A 23,099-nucleotide genomic window follows, 5' to 3' on the forward strand; every position below is an offset into this window, starting at 1 on the left:
GAAACTCATACTATTAGATTCAACGTATCAAAGAACCCCACTATACAGGTTTAAAACTCTTATCTGCAAAAATGTTGAATTTTTTTATTTTTGCCATAATAAAGATCACGGATGTGCGTTTATTTGTGTTGTTTTTTTTCCAGGGGTGATCGTACGTATCGACTCAGTGGCCCTAGAACGTCAGGAGAGGGCTCATTGTAACGAAAATCAGACGTTTCAGTGCCCTTTTTAAGTGAACAAAAAATCGGAGAGCAGCTAGACCCCCTCCCACGATACTTTTTTCCCGATATTGTCCAATCAAAATTTTAAGATAGCTATTTTGTTCAGCAGAGTCGAAAGGCCCAATAATTATGTCATTTGAGATATCATGATCACCCACAGCTCCTGGGGATAGGTCTTTAAGCAATAAATTTACCTATAGTTTACGTACATTATTCGTTATTGAGGAGTATGCATACCTTTTTCATGTGGGGTGGAGAGGACGAATTTTCTGCCGGGGACGAATTTTCTCCATAGAAAATTATCGCACGGGATAATTTTCTATGTAGAGGGAAGTTTCCAGAGGGTAAGCTTTTCAGGGGAAATTTTACACTGGGGGAAATTGCAAGAATTCTTATGCGAAATTTCTTTATATGTTTTTCTTTCTCTTTAGCGATTCCATTTTAGCGCGTGTAGATGTTAAGGGTAATTGCCCAAGGTAAATTTTCTCCCTGATTGAATTGTCCAGAGAATATTTCCGTGGACGTGGAGCCAGATATCGTGGCATTATTGAAAAAACGATCAAATTAAATACAAAACAAGTTTTTTTAACTGAAAGTAAGGAGCAACAACGAACAGAAATTATTCTGTATATGAAATTGACTGTCCCCTCCTAAACGCCTCGCTCTTTGCGTTAAAGTTTGACTCTTTGTCACGACTCTACTTTTTAAAACAATAAAAACTATTTATAGCAACTTAGTCCATCGTGGGGCAAAATCGTAGTTTGGTGCTACAAAACGGCAGAAAAAACCACTTTCCCTTGGCACAACATTTTCGTTCCTGAAAAAATGGTATTAGAACTGTTCGTTTATTTCCTTTTGAATAAGCCATTTCCCGATCTTCTAGGATAATTGGTTTGATACAATCAAGCCTGGGAAAAACCAACAAATAAAGGTGGATCCTTGATCTTTCTTTCTGGAAAAAAAAAGGTAGAAATAACAGCAAATCAATGAAATAATAGCATAAAGATATTCATAATCACATTAAAATATGGTTTAGTGCTTTTTAGTGACTAATAAATTAATAACACACTATAAAGTTATGAACTGGTCTATATAAAGTCAGTATCCACTAAATGGGGCTTGTATGATTCAGTCCTAACGGCTTCAATAATTGAGAAGAAAAAAAACATGAGAAATAATAATATAGAACATCAAGAATAATACCCATAAAAAGCACTTTAGCGCATCTAGTGATTAATAAACTCATGAAAAGAAGATAAAGGATGTGCTATTAGACTTAAAATTTCCTACCAACGGTGCAAGCTGTGCATCCGCTAAACGACTCTTCTATGATTCAGCAATCTATTCGACATAAAGTGAAAAGCAGCCCAAGCTTCAGTAACCCCGCAGCACCTTTATTAAGACTGATGAGACGATAAATTATTTCCTACCCTTCCCCCTCTTCATATCCCTTTCTATATTTGTCTATTATATATTCTTTATGGTTGATTGTGTATGGCTATGCTGTTTGACCTATGTGGTTGTATGGATGAGTAGGGTTAAGGCCTCATTCAAGTGCTGGTCTATATTAATCACTAATTTAGGAAAACAGTTTTCCCTTTCTCCTTCTATCTCTTTTTTTTTTAATGTGTTTGTGCTGTTGCATTGATGATTTCTCTTTTCGTTATATATATATCACCTAGTTGGTGGGGCGCTTCGCGCCCCCCCAAGCCCCCCCCCCCTGCGCGTAAGTCGTTACGCACCATATTAGTTACGCGTCATTGTAGTTGTGTCCCTGTGTCCCAACTGTCAATAGAGATAGATATAAATATATGATTTTTAACTACGTAAAACATGCGAATATACAACATTCTTCGCTGTCCCATTGTCTGTGCATATAAATAGATTGTTAGGTTTACTGACTCTTACCTCTGAGACTGAGACCTCTGTCTCAGTCGTCATTTGTGTCCCGGTCTGTAATTTCTCTTTTAGTGTTTTTTCTTTTTAGTTTTTTTTTTAGTTTTTTATCTTTTTTCTTTTTTAAGTTTTCTTCTTTATTTTTCAGCGTCACTATGAAGTACATATCGCCGAACCTTTTTTTTAACTTAAATCTGGTAGGCATTGATGACGTTATCCAAGTCACAATCCCAAACCCAATCATCATCGCTATAATTTTCAGTTTTGATATGTTTTGACTCTCGCTGTCCAGGTAGATTTTCATCTAACTGCGCGGTTTTGCGTTCTTTAGCCGCAAGCCTGTTTTCTTACTGTTCTTGTGATTCCCCGGCGCGCTTCCTTTTCTTACTTTCTCTATCAGCCGCAAGCCTGTTTTCTTGCTGTTCTTGTGATTCCTCGGCACGCTTTCTTTTCTTACTTTCTCTATCAGCAGCAAGTTTTTTGGCATAGACTCTTTGAGCAGCTTCCTCGGCTGTTGCCATTGTAGGCTCTTCAGTCATTTTACAATTAAACATTTTTCCGTGAACGAATGTCTTAAATACCTTTAATGACGTCATCGTCATAACAAACATGACGACAACTAACTTCATGACGTCAGTCGACACACAAACATGACGTCACTCGACACACACACACACACACAGACAACTTATTTTTATATATATAGATATATATATATTTATCTATTTTATATTTATTTATATTTTTCTATACTTATAAAATATAATAAATATTTATATTTATCTTTCTATATTTTTCTAAATTTATCTATATTATCATAAATTATGATAAAAGACTGAATTAATGAAGTGTTTGATGCTCCCATGAAGTATTTGAAAATTTTGATCCAATCATTCGGTTCTGACATAATTATGGCATTTTCAAGATCTAGGGTAGCTTTTCATAAAATTGAGAATTGAAAGCTTTGGGAATACCAATATAGGATGTAGTCAAATTCTTTTCAGCGAAAAGTTGAAATGTTTTGTACTTAAAAACAGAAAAACACACAAAATCGACAACACATCGAGGCTCGTGCTATTTATCATTATAGTTGATATAGGCAATAGATCCTGAAAGAAGTAGGGGCATATATGCTGATGTAGTTGTATTTATGGTTAAAATATATTATTGAATAAATTGATTTATATATCTATGAGCCAAACTCTATACTTGTTCACTCAAATTAAAAACTATGTGAACAAGCGTTCACGATACAAACCTTTAAAGAACATTTTGGTTTTCCGTCATAGTGAAGAATTATTATATTATGTAGCTGCAGAGGTTTCCTTAGAAAAATGCAGAAGAAAAAATCTTTAAATTTTAGAAATTTTTTCTTAGAAAAATGCAGCCAGCTGTGCGAAATTAGCAGCAAAAATTGAGCTGATGAATATATGATTTATATGAAACATTCATTTCTGATATATGTTCTTGAGATATACAAATAAACGTTAAAACGATCCAATAAACAAAATATAATTAGCTCTTTTAGTATTTGCTTCGCCAGTTTCAAGAATATTTCATAAATATCAAGTTTTTCATTTTTCTAAGCTTACCACAAAGATTTATTTTATCTGAACAGGGGAGGAGGCAAGATGTATATTCAGAATCAAGAAGGGGCGACTTTGTTTTATTTTCCGCTTTTTACAATGAAAAATACTGAGAAGATACTTTTTAGTGAAAATACAAAAAAGACATTTTTCAAAATATAAGGGGAGTGGAGAACAAAAGGAAATCTGAACGGATGGTTTTCAAACTTAAAGAGAGAGAGGTGGAGGGCAAGGGTAAAAAGGAAAGAAAAATCAAGGGCGATAAAGAATTCTTCATTAACTTTTTGCTATTGCATAAAATTTGATACATTATTTAATTATCCTCCAAATAGTAATATGACATTTTAAGCACACTAATATAAGTCAGTATCAACAGCTTTCGGCTTGTTAATCGACAATTCTTTTTGTCTACCTCAAAACTGACTACTGCACAAAAATATTTCTGAACATCCCATAAATTTATGTGCAATTTGCTCAGAAAATTCAAAAGCAAAAGATATTTCTCACCTCCAAGTCATTAAAAGTGATAATTAGACAGAACTTGTGTTTAATTAAGAAATTTTTCTCAGAAAAAGCTTAAATAAAAACGGCTTATCTTTCTCCTAAAACCCAAGTCCAAGAGAATAGGATAATTTATGAAGACTTGGAAAATAACACATGTTTCTCATCTAAAACTTTGCAGATGCAATAATTATACAAGATTTTTGTTTTACTGAAAAATATTCTCAGCAAAAGGATATGGGAAAACAGCTTATTTTTCTCCGATATTTGAAGTTCAACCGAAGAGAATAGTCTATGAATTAATGAAAACTCGCAAAATGCCATTTTTTAGTATAAATTTCAAAATTATCCACCATTTATGGAGACAATCATTGTAAAATTGGATGAATGATATTATATATTTCAAACATATTAATAGTCAAGAATTTTGGTCAACGCATTTGTAATTTTGAATAGCTGACATGGCTAATATTTCCATATTACCAATAAAAAAGTTTTTGAAAGGGTGCAAGACGATGATTGAAAATATTTTACTCTAGAAAATTAACATGTATTACTTCCACTTTTGAAGAACAGAATTCAAATAAATTGTCACAAATATAACCTTCCCCTTTGAGTCCAAATATTCAAAAGTTACTTTTCACATAATTTTTTACTAGCCTCACCACTTGAGGCTACTAAAATGCCACTTCTGAATACTTTTGACCCTTGCGTTGATCTTTTAGAAGAAGCATAATTTGCTGTGCTTCAAAATTTGAAAATTTACATCTGGCCACCTGTACTTCAGTAATATCGTGACTGGTAGTCTTAAAAAACGACTATAATTTCTATTGATAGCATTCCATATAATTAAAACCCAATAACTGACTAAAGCTTTCAAAGTATTTCTTCACTTTCTATGAAAGATTACGAACTTAGACTGTGTTATTTAGCCCTTTTCATATACTCTCTTTAATCTGATATTTCTTGGTTAATTCCAGTATAGTTCATGCTTTTTCTTGAAAAAAAAACGGTCAAAACAAAAATTAGAGGGGAGAATACAGAAAAAGTGTGTCTTTTCCAAAATATATTGAAATGTTTGCAAGTCAGAAAACAAACTTCATAAAAAAAGAAAAGATTATCGTCGTCTTAGAAAAAACAAATTACACGTAGTAATCCTGAAAATACGATAAGAAAGGTTGTTTGAATTAATAAAATAATGGCTTTCCACTAATATAGCTTGGTGTAAAAGTGTTAGCAAAGCGAACTAAAGTTATGAGTCCTAAAGGAGTGTATGAAAATATAAAACAAAGATTTCAAATCTGAGAAAGTGTTGGGGTCCTAAGACGAAATTCAACAAAATGTGAAAATACAGAAAAAGTATGTCTTCTATTATATGTTCAAATGTTTGCGTGTCAGAAAAAAACTTCATAGAAAAGAAAAAAGATTACAGTCTAATCTTAGAATTCCCTTTTTACGTTGTTATCCTGAAAGAGGACAAGAAAGGCCGTTTGAAATTAATCGAAGTCTTTTGACTAATATAGCTTGGTGTATGAGTGATAGCAACTTTCAGCTTTTAAAGTATTTCATATCCTCCTGTTAGAGAATATGAGGTTTTAGGCAATACTATTTAGCCATTCTTATGTTCTCACTTTAAATTGGTAATTCTCTGGAGCAGTTTGTGCTATTTCTTGAAAAAAAAAGGTCAAAACGAAAATTTGTTAGGTGGTCTATTCACCGGACAGATTTTTATCAGAACAACAGCCAAATGCCATCTATGTTGAATTCACGTTTAATTGAAAATGATGCAAAATAAAACTCCGCCATTGACGTAGGATAATTTGGGAGTAGTTTTTACTTTTTAATTTGTAGGAGTCTGTTTACCTGACTGTAATTTTAAACCAGGTTTGTAATTTTTTTACTGACTATTATAGTAAAAATATGGTTAAAGATGCATATTAGCAATTTTTCAGTGGCTTGGACATTATTAAGGCCTAGGCTGGTTAGCCAAAGGCTACACACAGGCCTTGGCTAGAATGAAAATCAAACAGAAAGAAAAGAAACATGTTCATATTCTCTATTCAGTGCTCTTCCAAATAGCAATTACTGTTTAAACTGTATTCCCCTTGCATTTTGTAAGATGTAGCCTAGATAAGAGAAGGGGCTAAGAAAGCCTCTTGTTCTAGATAAGAGGATTTAGATATCTTATATTGTAGTTTAGTTTGAGTTACATAAGTAAAACCTTCATGAGCAGGCCTGGGTCCAGACCCTAAGCTATGTTAGTAAATGCTGGCTATACTAAAAGGTACATTAGTGGTTTACAGTATAATTTAGTCAGGATGAAAGTGCCTTTTTTATATCTTTTGATGCCTTTTTTATGTCCTTCCATAATTCAGTAATCATTTATGTAAGAAATTATATTCCAAGCCTTTAAGGGGGCCCTTATAAGACAATGTTCCATCATGACCAAAAGTTTTAAAATGTGCTTCTTTAAAAAATATCTAGTGAGAAAAAATTACCATTTACAGACAGTAAAATGTTATTTTGAAAGCAAATTCTTAGGAATTTTTAGAAAGAGCCAAAAACCCCTTAAAAATGACATCACAGAAAAACTGACATCATTTTGAGGGGTTTTTGGCTCTTTTAAAAATGCATCCAAGTTTGTTTTCTAAGTAACATTTTACTGTTAATACTGCAGTGTTTGGACTGGCCTATAAATTCCAATAAATTCCTATATTTTAATGCACTCCAATAAAATGCCTATATTTTGGCAAAAATCCTATTATTCCTATATTTTCGGCTGAAGAGCACTAAGAACATTGCTCATGATTTGCAATTTTCTGTCTTTTGGTGTAGATTGATAATTAATTACAACTGCTGAGCTTTTTGAACTTAACTAATGCTTTGTGTTGGGCTTAGTAAGCTGCTTCTGCCTAGGCTATGCTGTTGTGTTGACTTAGTAGCCTATGTTTTGTTTTTTGTCATGCTGGGCCTGTCCAAAATTAGCAAAGATCAGTATATAGGCTAGCATTTTCTGCTTAATGAGACTAGAGTTCTTGCAACTTATGTGTTTCCTGGCTGATGTGAATATGGCCCAGGCTATTCAAGATAGTTGCTAATTGAGGGAGGTATGATAGACATGCACTGGGTAGGCTATATGCTACATTCTGTGATCAATCTGTCCTTTATCTATCTGGTCTTTATTGTCTTCTAAAGAAAAATGATGTTAATCAGATTCAGACTTTTTATTTCAGATATTGTAAATTTTTGCTTTATCTCCCCCCTTGGTATAGCAATGGTAAGATAATTTGTAAGCTTGATGTCCCTGATATAAGTGCAAAGTTGGCCCTCCTGCATGGAAGATTGTTGGAATCAGCTTTTTATTGTTTATCGCCTCATTATCCTTCTGTCCGTCTGTTTGGTTGATCTCATTGTAGCATAGTGTTTTTATGGCACTTGGTATTAACCAAGTGACATGTAGCAATCACAAATTCTGTCAGCCTGTCTGTCTGTTGGTCCTGGTTTTGCTAGTTAAGGTACTTCTAGGTAAGCTAGGACATTAAAATTTGATAGGCGTATCAGGAACTGGACCAGATTAAATTAGAAATAGTCGTTTTCCCGATTTGACCATCTGGAGGGGGGAGTTTGGGGCCTGTTAATTCAGAAAAAATAAAAAATGAAGTATTTCCAACTTACAAACAGTTAATCAGATCTTAATGAAATTTGATGTTTGGAAAGATATTGTGTCTCAGAGCTGTTATTTTAAATCCTGACTGGATATGGTGACATTGGGGGAGTTTGGAGAAGGAAACCTAAAATCTTGGAAAACACTTAGAGTGGAGGGATTGGGCTGAAACTTTGTGGGAAAAATAAGCACAAGTCTTAGATACATGATTGAAATAACCAGAACGGATCCGCTCTCTTTGGGGTAGTTGGGAGGGGGGGGGAATCTGGGTTGAATCTGAAAAATTAGAAAAAATGAGGTATTTTTAACTTACAAATGGGTGATCGGATCTCAGTGAAATTTGATATTTAGAAGGATATCATGTCTCAAAGCTCTTATTTTAAATCGCGACCGGATCTGGTGACATTGGGGGGAGTTTGGGGTGACCTAAAATCATGGAAAATGCTTAGATTAGAGGGATTGGGCTGAAACTTGGTGGGAAAAATACGCACAAGTCATAGATACATGATTGACATAACCAGAACGGATCCAATCTCTTTGGGGTAGGTGGGGGGGGGTGATTCTGAAAAATTAGAAAAAATGAGGTATTTTTAACTTATGAATGGATGATCAGATCTCAATGAAATTTGATATTTAGAAGGATATTGGTCTCAAAGCTCTTACTTTAAATCCCGACTGGATCTGGTGACATTGGGGGGGGGCCTAAAATCATGGAAAACGCTTAGATTGGAGGGATTGGGATGAAACTTGGTAATTTATGGGACCAGGCATCCTACACCATCTACCACAAATCTGATCCCAAGGACTTCCGAATCCTATATTTGGGCCTGGGAAATCCTATAAAAATAGGACAGAGCCTATAATTTGAAATGAACCGACCTGTTTGAACCCTGATACTGGGAAAAATAGTAATTATTAATCCTAAATCAGCTACAAATGAGAAATTTGTCTAGCCAGCTTTTTTTTTATAGAAATATATTTTTAAACTTTTGACTTTTTAATAGGCTATTTTGAGCCCACTAGGGGCTCACAAGATAATTTTCCTTAGAAGCAACTATTTAATTATGAAAGAGCATGAAAAAGCATCAAGTGATATATAAAGGCCAGGATTTACCAATAGACCCAGGCCTAGGGGCATTGGGTGCAATGAATTTACACTGACCCATTTTTTTACCTAATAAAATCTGGACTGATGTGATTTATTGTCAAAATGCCAGATATACTCTGCTGCCACACAAATCACTTGTCAGAAATCACTAAGGATACAAGTGAGTAATTGAGTTACAAAGGATACAAAATACTAATAAAGGTAAAAAGCATGATAATAAATGACATTAGCACAGGGATTTATCTAGAGGCTATAGCATGTTGTGGGAAGGTATTTGGAGTAGCCTACCTACCTCTACTCCTTCCACCTTTAGAGGGTACTTACCTTTGATGATGTTTAAAAATCTTTGTGTTATAAAGTGAAACCTTGCAAAGTTTATCTTCTGCTTAAATGAAGTGCAAGAAAACTGTTTTCAGCTTAATAACTTTACTCAATCCCAACAATTAAAAAAAAAACATTGATATGGTTTAAAGTTTTACTCAAGTAGTAGTAAATGCATTTTCAGATCTAAACCCATAGAAGAATAATTTACAACCCTATTATTAGTAAATTAACAAGTAATTAACAAATTAAATGAATTATTAATAAATTAAATAGTAAGTTAACAAGTTTGTTAGTGTCTGTAACTTCTCCATCTGGCTCAGTTATCAGTTTTTTATCCATCATCTATTGTGGTCTTGGCTAGAGATGCACTACATCTCTAGCTTGCTTGCCTCCAGCTGCTTGGCTTCATCAGTAAGTTTAGATTCAAGGTTCATATGCAAGGCCCACATTTTTAAGTTTGATTTGGCTATTGCAATACTTCTCTCTGTAATCATAACTGTAATCTGTAGTCATAAACAATGTCAGTGCTTGGACTTGTAGGACTAGAAGAGATGTAGGGAAACTGGTCTTTCCAGGTTTTGTTGGGCAGGTTGAAGTCATGTGCAATTAGTTGGTCCCCATGGTGGGTGTCTAATCTTATAGATGAGCTCTGCTAGTTTCCTATCTGTTTTCTCTGGTGATGCACTTCAGGACTTGCTGCACAGATGGACTTCTGTATACACAGCCAATTCTGATAGGAGGGTGGATTTATTCGCAGTAACTGAAATATTAAAGGAAATGGTTTCAGCATAGGGGCATCCAGTAGAGTAGCTAATTTGTGTTATAATGTAAGAGGTTTTGACCTGTGCCAGCATTCCCTAGTGGCAATAATTGGATGACAAGTTGGATACTATATGTTAGCCTTGCAAACTGGCATTCAGATCTAGAAGCCAGTCTCTTGCATTCTTGGGGAACACCTCAGTAAGAATGATCAGTAGTTGGTCAGCATTTGCTATAAGAGTGGAGGAATCTTGATTTACTTGCTGCTTTCTTTGGTTGAGTACTTCCTTATGGCAGTGATTTGTGTTGAGGATAAACTTGTTTACAATGGATAGAGAATTGCACAAAGATGTACTTCCATCAGTTCAACTTTCATTTATAAGGAACTTCTAGGGTGATGAGTCTGTGAATTCATAGGTGCTAATTGGTGACATAAACACTTCTATATCATTTTTTACACTATGCGCAGGGCTAGTATCTTGTGTGTCTAACAGTCCATGGGATGGGGTAGCTCCAACCTGGATGAATCAAGTTTTTTGGACAGTTTTTCCATAGTTGATAGCTAGGTTTGTCTCTCCTGGTTCAGTTTGGTGTCTAAGCTCAGCAGATAAGGCTTTTCTTATTTCCCAATCTTCCCAGGATGCATCTTCCTCAAAATGAATTGCCTGACATACTGGGTATACCATATGCAACCAGGTTAAGTTTTCTCCCCTCTCTATCTTTCTCCTGTCTGAACAGTCTTTGGACTTTATCTTCAAGGTGAGAATTTATGGCTTGTTTCAGTTTATTTGTTTCCTCCCACATTGCAGCTCCAACATGTTCTTCAACTTCTGAAATGGTGAATTTTTCTCAAGATCAGTAACACATTCCTTGACTTGATTTATCTTAGTGGTAATGTCTTGCTTCAGCTCTTCTACTGCCCCTTCAACTATTTACACAATACCATAGTACTAGGAACATTAGATGCTATCAAATTTAAAATTTTGGCCAATGGAGGGGGGGTTTGCTGCTGGCAAATCAAGCAGTGCCACTGAATGTCTCCAATGGTAGACATTTATGTGACAAGTTCATATTTAGAGCTGGGCATTTTTAAGCATTCAATGCATAGCCATTTTTCACATCCATCACATAAGACTGCCTTTCAATCTGGTTGAAGATCATATTTACAGCCAGGAAAGAAATCTTGGGAATTTTTGGGCTGACAAGCTTCCATTTGCTATCATGTTTAGACAGCATCCTTTTTTTGCAACCATTATTTCACAATATCTCATGTTTGACAGAACCTGTGGGAAGTGCTGATACTCAAATCACCTATTCATATCCATCACATAAGACTGCCTTTCAATCTGGTTGAAGATCATATTTACAACCAGGAAAGAAATCTTGGGAATTTTTGGGCTGACAAGCTTCCATTTGCTATCATGTTTGGGCAGCATCCCTTTTCTTTGCAACCATTATTTCACAGTATCTCATGTTTGACAGAACCTGTGGGAAGTGCTGATACTCAAATCACCTGTTCCCAGCAGTTTAAGGATTAGAATCCCACTAGTACCAGTACAGCTCTTCTTGTTTGATATCACTGCCTTCTTCACAGACTACCCACAAAAATACAAAAAAAATGGCTTAGTAAATTTACTTGATGGTTACTCCTGGTATCCCCAACAATTAATAATAAGGATTAATATCCAGCTGGTACCAATACAGCATCTTGATTATTTGATGTTGCTCCCCCCAAAAACGGCTGAGCCATATAACCTATGTTGTTATAGAAATTTGGCATTTAACAACTATTTAAACACACATGCTAATCCCCATGGGGATAAAAAATAAAATATCACCAGCTTCAAAAGTACAGGTAAGCAAAGTCACACACTAAGGAAATCCACTTGAAATGACACTTAAAGATAAATATGAGTATGTCTCTCAACTGTCTAGTAGTGATCATGATAGTGTTTTCCTGTCTGATGCTGACATTTCTTGTGTTTCTTCTGCAACAACTTGCTCACTTGCTGTCTCTTCTTTGTCATTTCATAGTGTTGTATCCAACAACCTTACCAGTCCTTTGGTTCCTGCTTACTGTAGTCCTGTATCCTCTCAGATTCCTACCTCACAACAAATGGGGTACCATAGCTCCAATGTTGATAGCCTCCAGAATGAGCTTTCTGAACTGTCCTTTCATATGGTATCAGAAGAAGTGGATGTTGCAGCAATTACAGCAGTTTCAGCAAAAAACACCTTGTCAGTCTTATCTCCTGATGAAATCAAAATTAAAGGTTACCAACTCTTTTCTGATCTGAATTCCCCACTTTGCCACAGAGGGGTGTGCTAATATATAAGAGATGGACTAAAGGTTAGTCTAAAACAATCTCAATTATAGTAGGTGATTTTTATAAACAGAATCCCCAGTGGTCCCTGTGTTTTGGACTCTGAATCCAATTTGGCTGCTATGTTATCTCATGTGATGTCCAATTTCGCCAGCTAAAATCTTGTCCTTTTGGGGAACTTTAACCTTACTGAAATCCAGTGGATTGATAGATCTGGTTTTTGTAATAGAGATTCTCTTTCTTTGTCTGTCCTCTCTGATAATTCCCTCTGTCAAACAATCTCACAACCAACTTGTTCTAGGGAAGGTCAAGTCTCCAACACTCTTGATCTGGTTATTCTCAGTAACCCCGATCTGCTTATTGAGTCTTATATGATAACCACACTTGCTGGCTATAGCAACCTAGTAATTATTTAGGAATTATGTCTGCCTACCAAACAACCTGCTTCTAAGCAACAAAAGTATGTAAACTACAAACTAGTCTCTGAAAAACTTACCAAAATTAACTGGAAAAAGCTTATTACTGATGATATTGATGAGAGTTGCTCTAATATAAAAACAGAAATCCTGCATATTGAAAAGTCTTGCAGCTGAATTTCTTAGGCAAAACAGGTAAAAAGTTTACCTTTTTTAACTACTAAAGTAAGCAAGCTAATGAGCAGAAAACACCAAGCATGAAATTGCTATAGGAAAAGTGAGACCACAGAAAATTTTCAACTCTTCAAATCCTTTTGTAATCAAACAACCAACCAAATAGAGGTGTTGAAGAGAAGATTTGAGGAAAAACTGGCAGAGTAAATTAAGGATAAGCCTAAATCTTTGTGGTGTTTTGCCACTCAAAAGTGTAGGAGCAGATGCATAGTCAAAGACATCCTACATAATAGTCAATCAGTTACTGATCCTGAGCTGAAATTTTCAATTAATATTTGTTATCTGTTTTTTTTCCTCCAATTCCAGTATTGTTTACCCCACGCCTCCTTTATAAGATGTATCACATAACATGGAACCAATTCTTATTACTAACACATTGGTTCTAAATGAACTTACATCCCTAAAACTAAATAAATCTGGCAGTTCAGACAGCATTCACCCATGTATCATGAATGAATGTTATCCAGTTTTGTTTCAACCTCTTTTCCTGCTGTTCAAGTTATCATTAAATCTTTCCAGACTATCTCAGGATTGGAAAACTGCACATATCTTTTTTTTTATACAGTTGGAAAGGACCTTGGTGAAAACTATGAACCCATTAGCATGGCATCAGCAATTGTTAAGGTTCTTGAAAGAATAATCAATTCTGCAGTTGTTAGAAACCTTGAAGCAAATAATGTTCTGCACAGTTCCCAACATGGATTTTGTTCAGGTAGATCTGTTGACATCAGTCTCCTTGAATTGTATGATCACATCATCAAGTTGCTTGGTATTGAAGTGCCTGCTGACATGATTCTGCTTCTTTTGACAAATTGTGTTACAAGTGACTTGCAATTAAATTATGTGCAGTCAAGCTTGAAGAGAAATCCCTGCTCTGGATCCTTGATTTTCTTTATTTGCAATCTCAATGTGTTCAGGTGCTTAACGACTCTAGTAATTGTATTCTTTTTTCCTCTATGCATGTTCTGAGTTGAGTTCCTCAGGGAAGTATTTTGGGTCCTTACCTTAAATTACCTTAAATCGCAGCTTGGAGCAATATAAGGATTATCCATCCTTGTGATGCTCCATGAGAAAAAAAAAGAATTCGTTTGGTGTAGATTGTGGCTGTTAGATTAGACTCTTGTGGAGGACTCTGCAGCTTCCCAATTGTAAAGGAACTCCTGGCAGAGCCATTCCCTATCAAGGTGGGACTTGAACATGTCAATTGAAGTAGCAGAAACTGTTTCCTCAGAGAGCTGGTTCCACATATTGATGATTCTTTGGCTGAAGAAGTGGCTTCTATGTCTACTCGTGGAACGCTGCATGGAGAGCTTCAAAGAATGTCCTCTAGTACCAGAATGCAAGGGCTGTGCAAAGAGACCGGGAAGGGTATTTTTAGAGAGGATTTTTTTTGGTTAAAATAATGTCACCCCTTTTCCGTCGGTATGTCAGCGTTGGCAGCTTCAAACGACGTAGTCTTTCTTCGTATGGAAATTTATTCATGTTGGCAACCATCTTAGTGGCACGACGCTGGACATCCTCAAGCAACTTCCTATCTTTTTTGAAGAAAGGGGCTGCCAATGACATTCCAACCTCCAGGCGTGGACGTACAAGCGCCTTATATAACTTCATAAGAACTCTAGGGTGTCGGCTGGAGATGGTTCTTTTTATGATACCGAGGGTTTTATTTGCAGAAGATGAAACAGACTTAGCATGGCTGCTAAACTTTAATTGGTGATCTACAATAACCCCAAGATCTCTTTCATCAGAAACAGCAGAAAGGAAGTTGTCTTGAAGGAAATACTTATGATGCTTGTTATTTTTTCCAAAATGAATTACATGGCATTTGTCAACATTGAAAGTCAGAAGCCACATGTTAGCCCATCTTACTAGACTATCAAGATCTGTTTGAATTGATTGCTGGTCAGAGGGAGTAGCCGCTTTTCCAACTAGTTTTGAGTCATCAGCGTAAAGGGTAATAAGATTTGAAAGAAGGGTGGGTAATTCGTTAATATAGAAGTTGAAAAGTGTTGGTCCAAGAATAGTGCCCTGGGGCACGCCACTTAATACAGTTGTGGGAGAAGAGAAATGAGGAGTTCCTTGCAAATCAAAAACTCTGACACTCTGTGATCTTTCAGAAAGGAAGCCCCTAATCCACTGTACAACACCTTCGTTGACACCTGCAGCCCTCAATTTGATTATGAGGAATTCATGACAAACTTTGTCGAATGCTTTGGACAGATCAAGAAGAATCATGTCGACAGGAAAACCCTCATCAAGCAGTGTAGTCACTAATTCATATGTTTGGATAAGGTTAGTGTCCACAGATCTACCAGATCTGAAACCATGTTGTGATGTGGAAAGGATATTATTGACCTCAAGATGTTCAATTAGAGCTTTATTAACAAATCTCTCAAGCACCTTAACAACTGCAGAGGTGATGCTTATGGGACGGTAATTCTCTGCCGAGTCTCTTCGTCCCTTTTTATGGATCGGGGTTATATAAGATGTTTTCCAATCATGCGGTAGGTCCCCATTTTGAAGAGATAACTGGAACAGCATGCACAGGGGGTAGCTGAGAGCTTTTCGACACTCCCTAAGAAGACGTGGATGAACACTGTCTGGTCCCTTTGACTTATTTACATCAAGCTTCTCAAGGCTATTGAAAACCATTAATTCACCTACTGACAAATCAGGCATAGGGAAAAGCACTTCATACAATGGAGGATCTGGTGAGGAGGTGCCTGAATTTTGGGTAAAGGCAGAAGCAAATTGTGCATTTAGAATGTCAGCCTTATCTATTGGAGATGAGTGTAATACACTGTGGTCAACAAGGTCAGGAATAGTATGATGATTTGGGTTTTTAGAAGAGACATGTCTCCAAAAAGATTTTGGGTTTAACTTGATCTCAGAAGCCAAATTTTCCTCGTAGGCAGATTTCAGTTTTTTTTTTACAGAATCTGTTACACGATTCCGTACTGCCTTATAAAATGACAGGGTCTCCTGGTTCCTCTTCTTCACATACCGTTTCCAAGCTCTAGATTTCTGGTTAATCAGCTTCTTAACTTCCTTAGTGAGGAAGGGAAGTTTTTTGGGCTGTTTCCTAAAAATAACCCTGGAATGTTTCTTTTCAAGAGCAAGAAGAGTTTTTTTGAAATTTAGCCACGACTCATTGATGTCACTGGTGATAAGCATTGACCAGTTTGCAGATGAAAGTTCCTACTGTATTGCCTCATAGTCGGTGAAAGTCTGAGGACGAAATTTAGGTTGAGGACGACTATTTAGGGACAACACAGACAGAATAACTAGGTGGTCACTACTAGCAATTGGCGGTAAATAATCATTACGAATGAGGGAATCAATATCACGCAAAATGACAAAGTCTAACAGCGAGGGATTCTGATCAGTTCTATAGCGTGTAGGCTTATCTATAGTCTGATGAAGAAAATTATTTGATAGGCAAGATAAAAAAGGTGAGTCTCTACTATTAGATGAAATATGTCCAGTTCCTTCAACCCACTCAATTGCAGGAAAATTAAAATCTCCAGTGATTATTAACTCAAATGAGCTAGGAAGGGAAATTGAAGATGTCATTTCATCAATGATAGTTTTGAGGGCCAATTCACTATCTTCAAGGGAAGGAGCACTTGGACTTCGATAAACGCACCCAAGACGCAAATTTTTATTAGCAATGGAGATATCAAGCCATACACTTTCTATCAAAGATATTACAAGCATAGTAGGATTTACAACACTAACCTGGATACCATCTCTTACATAAACACCAACTCCTCTTCGACAATTTGAATGCTCCAAGTTGCTAAATAGTTGATATTCCGAGATCTGTAGGGATGTTTCAGTAACCGCCAAAAAACTATGTTTCGGTAACAATTCAACAAAACTCACAATATCTGCTGCTTCCTCCCTAAGAAGCACTTCGGATTCTAGAAGCTTGTTTGTCAGACAGTCAACATTGCTTGAAAGAACACGGAAAGTATTTTCAGAAAGGGGCTTCTGACTCGGGAAATTTGGCTGTTGAGATTCAGAGGTAAGATCAGATATAGTACTTGAAAAACTTGAATCTGCTGAATTCTGACATGACACGAGCGAATTATTAGATATAACATTTGAATTAACATTAGCAGAAATAGCTCTTAAATCGGCATGGGAAATATTTGGAGAAGGATTGGATGAAGCTTCACAAGAAATATCAACTGACGATTTATCAAAACGAAGCACTGGGGAAACAAAACTATTTACATGAGGATGCGATGATATAACTAGGTTTCCATCGTGGATTGCTTTGGAGGGGACCGGGGTGGCGCTTCCCAACTGCGATGAGCAGCCTCGTTTTTTGGAACGATTTGGCCCTTGAAGATCATGAGGTTGGGCTCACCTGAGCTTATTCTTCTTTTCAACTCCTCAACTAAAGCCTTCCTCCTGTTTCTCTCTGTCTTGGATGCGTCACCACGAAATTGTATATCCTCGTGGAGCTCGCGGGAGCGGTTGATGATTGACCTTTTGATGTCCAGGCTTGGGACAGTAAAAAGGACAGGAGGAGGGCGTGCAGATGGCAGAGAATTAGTAGGGATCGGAAGTCTTCTCACATTATTGATGTGAACGTCTCTGAGCTTATACTTTTGATCAATATAAGACTTGATGAATAGTTGGTCATTGGGTTGCGGAGGGATCCCAAACGCAACAATGTTAAGGGCTCTACGTTGTCTGTCCCTTTCTTCAGAAAAGTGGCGCTGGATCTCACTATCAAGATGCTGGGTAAGATTGGCTTTGATGCTTGTTGTCTCTTGAAGAACTACCGTCTGGACTTCGGAACGCATTTCAGAGAGTGAGCATTTTTCGGACACCCGGGTTTCCAGTGCTGACACTTGTGATTTTATCTCACTGACAGTTTGTGAGATTTCAGCTTTTAATGATGTTTCCAAGTCCTTTAAAGATGCTTGGACAATTTCTTGAAAGGGCGCTTGAGCTGGGATTTTATCAATAATCTCATTTTTCATGCTATCTATTGTAGCTTTTACGATATTCTCAACACTAGCATTTTGAGTATTAACAGATGTTGATCCGTATTTACATGCTGGGCACTTGATACAAATATCTACACGTCGGGAGATTTTAGTGATAAGCAGATATTCCTAAACTATTTAATATCTTCATCAATGATGTTCCTTCCATTATCAGCAGTAAATCAACTTTTTATGCAGATGACCTGAAGCTTCTTGGACCAGCTTCATCCTGTGAAGGTCATGCCCTGCTACAAAATAATCTTCAACTGTTTGGCCTATAATAATCTTCAATGGTCATCTGCAATCTTCAATCTTCAATAATCTTCAATGGGCTGAGGCCTGCCTTCTTGAATTCAATGTTGCCAAGTGCCATGTGATTCACTTTGCAAACTGAATCCTTGCTGCTCTTATTTTTTCTTAGGCTACTTGCCCTCCTCTGTAAATAATGAGCAGGATCTTGGTGTCACTATTGACAATGAACTAAAATTCAGAACTCATGCTAAGAGGTCTGCTGCTGGGGCTAGTTCAGCCATGGGACTGATTAAGCATACTGTTTCCACTTGTTCACCCAAGTCATCAGTCTTCTATATAAGGGACTTGTGTGTCGTAAAGCTTGAAGTTGTAATGTCTCTTGCCTCCCCAGTTTTTAAACAAGAGCTAAGAGCTCATATGACACTTGTGACAAGGCTGGAAGAGCCAAGAGCTCATATGGTATGAGCTTTAGCAAAATCCTAAGAGTCAATAGATTGATTTAAAAGGAAAATCAGAGGTTTTATGCTGGTCCTGATTTAAAATAAGAGCTCTGAGTCACGAGGTCCTTTAAATATCAAAATTCATTAAGATCTGATCACCCACTCGTAAGTTATAAATTCTTTATTTTTTCTAATTTTTCCTCTCCCTTCAGCCCCCCAGATGGTCAAATCAGGGAAAACAACTTTATTAAGTCAATTTGTGCAAGTCCCTGACACGCCTACCAATTTTCATTGTCCTAGCACGTCCAGAAGCACCAAACTTGCCAAAGCACTGAACCCTACCCCTAACTCCCCCAAAGAGAGTGAATCCACTACGGTTACGTGAATCACTTATCTACAACATTTGCTTATTCTACCCACCAAGCTTTATCCCAATTCCTCCACTATAAGCGTTTTCCATAATTTCCGATTTCCCCCTCCAACCACCCCCGCCAATGTCAAAAGATATGGTCGGGATTTGAAATAAGAGTTTTGAGACATAAGTTCCTTCTAAATATCAAACTTCATTAAGATCCGGTAACCCATTCTTAAGTTAAAAATATGGTCAATTTTTCTAATTTTTTCAAATTAACACCCCCCAGATCCTCAAAAGAGGACGGATCCGTTCCAATTATGTCAATCACGTATCTAGAACAAAGGCCATCTTACATCCCCTTGATGGTCTCATATGTAGCCCAAGGAGTAAACAAAACCTGAAAGAAGACAATGAAGTTCTTACTTTATAATGTGCAGGACGTTTATAGTAATAAGATTGGCATGTTTCTTTCCATTATTATACTCTTTTTAAAGTCAGGTCAAATAACATTTTGGTAAACTGTGCACTCAGTCACACAAAGAGATAAATTACAGACTGAGAAGATAACCAGTTTAATTTAGGGGCTATAATCTATGACTAGATTGCTGCAACAGAGAAATACCTTATTAGCACTATACATGAGATCATCAGAAGGGGAGGGGGCATTCGCAAGTGAATTGATAAGTCTATTTGGAAAGAGAATATAAAAAAATAATTAAGTAGTGTGTTCACCTTTTCCCTATGCCACTATGTAATCATGTATTTACCAACCCCTGATGTAGATTAGTATTCTATTGAAATAACAGGAATTGCATTTTTGAAGACTTCTGCCAATGGTAAAGAGATTGAAAACTCAAATTTTGAGTAACCTACATTTTTTTCATCAGAATTTTCTCCTGTAATGTATGCAATCTTCTAACCCCTAGAAATAAGAAAAGAATGAGCACAGTAGCTTGGAAATACCTTCCCAGGGGATATTTTAGGCCCTGTATTCATTCTAGAAAGTTCAATCACCTAATTCAACTACTAGATTCTGCTTTTTATAAATCAGTAGCCTATCAATGCGATTAACTGTTAATTTCTATATAGATTTCGGGCTAGATTTGTAAATAATTTTATAGCTTTTTATTACCTTGAATTGCATTTACCAGCAATAGGATGACCCTGTAGTTGCCAGTCAGTGAAGATAGTGTGCTGACTGATCAGGTGAGTCCCAAACTATTTGCCATGGCAAGATACCCTTGATATGTGAACTTCTATTGCAATATTAGACTAAGATATAACGATGTCCCTCCAATGTCACCAGATCTGGTCAGGGTGATGTCGGTCTGTTGGTCTGTCTGTCCTCGTTATGCTAGTTAAAAAACAAAACAAAAATAACAACAAATACCACGCAAACCACCTAAAAAAGCAAATTAGCATCGCCCACAAAGATAAATTTGTTGCCTCATTTTGATATTCTTAATCAAGATTAGACTTTCTTACCTGAATCGTTTTGCATTTTGTTAATATCTGCCTCGAGAACTGTCAATTTTGCTTCTAAGATAACTTTAGCCTCTAATAAATCAACCTTGTCTTTTTTCAAGGCTTCTATTTATTCTTTTATGGCACTTGGTATTTACCAAGTGACACATAGCGATCGCAAATTCTGTTGGTCTGTCTGTCCCAGTTTTGCTAGTTTAGGCACTTCCAGATAAGCTAGGACGGTGAAATTTGGCAGGCGTATCAGGGACCAGACCAGATTAAATTAGAAATAGTCGTTTCCCCGATTCGACCATCTGGTTGGGGGGAGAGGGTGGTTAATTGGGAAAAATTAGAAAAAATGAGGAATTTTTAACTTATGAACGAGTAATCGGATCTCGATGAAATTTGATATTTAGAAGGATATCATGCCTCAGAGCTCTTATTTTAAATTCCGATTGGATCTGGTGACATTGGGGGAGTTGGAGGGGAGAACCTAAAATCTTTGAAATCGTTTAGAGTGGAGGGATCAGGATGAAACTCGGTGGGAAAAATAAACACAAGTCCTAGATACGTGACTGACATAACCGGAACTGATCCGCTCTCTTTGGGGGAGTTGGGGGGGGGGTTGATTCTGAAAAATTAGAAAAATGAGGTATTTTTAACTTACAAAGGAGTGATCAGATCTTAATGAAATTTCATATTCAGAAGGACTTCGTGACTCAGATCTCTTATTTTAAATCCTGACCGGATCCTGTGTCTTTGCGGGGAGTTCGTGGGGACTGGAAATCTTGGAAAACGTGAAAATTGAGGTATCTTTATCTTACGATTGGGTGATCGGGTCTTAATAAAACTTGAGGTATAGAAAGATCTTATTTCTCAGATGCTCCAATTTCAATTCGAATTGGATCCGGAGAAATAGGGGATGGGGGGGGGGGAACATAATCCTTGGAAAACGCTTAAAGTGGAGAGATCGGGATGAAACTTGATAGGAAGAATAAGAACAAGTCCTAGGTACGTGATTGACATAACCGTATTGAATCTGCTCTTTTTTTGGGGGGGGGGCTAGGGGGCATTAATTTGGAAAAATTAGAAAAGTTGAGGTATTTTTAATTTAAGAATGGGTGACCGGATCTTAATGAAATTTGATATGTAGAAGGAACTCATGTCTCAGAGCTGTTATTTTAAATCCCGACAAGATCTGGTGACATTGGGGGAGTAAGAGGGGGAAACCAGAAACCTTGGACAACGCGTAGAGTGGAGAGATCGGGATGAAACTTGGTGGGTAGAATAAGCAAATGTCGTAGATACATGATTGACGTTACCGGACCGAATCCGCTCTCTTTGGGGGCGTTAGGGGGTTACTCCAGTGCTTTGTCGAGTTTGGTGCTTTCTGGGCGTGCTAGGACGCCCATTTTCTCAGGTTTGTAGCTTTTGATGGGTAAAACTAAACTCAATGAAAGTTATTCATTTGAAATCAGTATAATAAGCCAATTCTTTTGATATATCTATGGGTATAAAATACCCGTTTTTTAGAGTTTCGGTTACTATTGAGCCGGGTCGCACCTTACTGACCGTTTATTACCACCAACTGCTTGATTTTCCATAGTGGTGTCAGCACAGAAATTGGTTTGTAAAACTTTCCATCATATGATGGATGGTTTAGTTTGAGACTTCTCTGATGAGGCGAGATTCAAGTCAGCCAGAAGTGATTTAGTGTTATTCCTGAGGGTTGGGGGTTTTAATGCTTCTGGTAGAAAATCTTTGTTGATTGATGCTATTTACTTGACACATCTTGGCTAAGTGCTGCAGAATGAATGTGAGGTTTTTTTGAGACAGGTGTTATATTGAAGTTTTGTGTTCCCATTTCTCTTAAATCTTTCTCTACGATATCCTCCCACCCCAAACATGGGCGGCCTGCTTACCGTTTAGTCCTAGATGGTTGGCCAAAAAAGGATAGCTCAATAAAATATTTTTTTTGTTTCTTCTTCTTTGAAGATATTTGGGGTACATAATGTATTTTTGAAGCATCTAACACAATGCTAGACAAATCTTCATCCCCCTCCCCTTCCACTTTGTAGATATTTATACAATGTGTGTCAAAGGCATCCCGTGTACCTTGAGTGAATAATTTGAAACAAAAATATTGAATTAGAAAACTTCAAGGTATCCGGATCTTCAAAATAATGCCTCGTCCTTGGCAAAACAATTTCCTTCTGTGACAACTTGTATCACTTGATTTAAAGGGTCTGATTAAAATCCCGTCCGCATCCGTATTTTGAAAAAAAAACAAAAAACAAATTGGTCCTCTTTTAGATTAAGTTTGGAACTTCTAACTTAGACCATGTGTTCTTGTGATGAAAAACAGTTGAAGTGTATAAACAATTAAATACATACAGAGAATATGCTTGTTGTTTTGGTTATCAGCTCAGTTCTTTTCATTCATCCATTATAATTATAGGGACGCCTAGTCAACTGACTCGTAGTATTTACTGGCATTCTCTTTATAAATATTGCTTTTCCTGTCACAACCTCTTTGGTGCCTTGGCATTTCC

The 23,099-nt window shown here is 36.8% G+C and overlaps 1 protein-coding gene and 1 long non-coding RNA gene across 4 annotated transcripts in view; one reads left to right on the forward strand and one right to left on the reverse strand.

Annotated features, from left to right (window-relative positions):
* The window catches only part of LOC136027023 (ras-like GTP-binding protein Rho1), a 48,730-nt gene that overhangs the window by 2,454 nt on the left and 23,177 nt on the right, over positions 1-23,099 (forward strand). The window contains exon 1 of one of the 3 annotated variants that reach the window (XM_065703938.1): positions 5,954-6,088. The exons of the other annotated variants lie outside the window; for them this stretch is intronic. The gene's annotated coding sequence lies outside the window, so the exon portion shown is untranslated. Of the gene's footprint in view, positions 1-5,953; positions 6,089-23,099 lie in introns of those variants that run through there. 3 annotated transcript variants of the gene reach the window in all.
* On the reverse strand, positions 923-23,030 carry LOC136027026 (uncharacterized). The gene is made up of 3 exons (XR_010617473.1): positions 22,942-23,030; positions 20,232-20,437; positions 923-1,173 (listed from the first exon to the last, which is right to left on the reverse strand). It is a non-coding gene; the product is annotated as an uncharacterized LOC136027026 (long non-coding RNA).

Source organism: Artemia franciscana, chromosome 5, assembly GCF_032884065.1.
Source record: "Artemia franciscana chromosome 5, ASM3288406v1, whole genome shotgun sequence".
NCBI lineage: Eukaryota > Metazoa > Arthropoda > Branchiopoda > Anostraca > Artemiidae > Artemia > Artemia franciscana.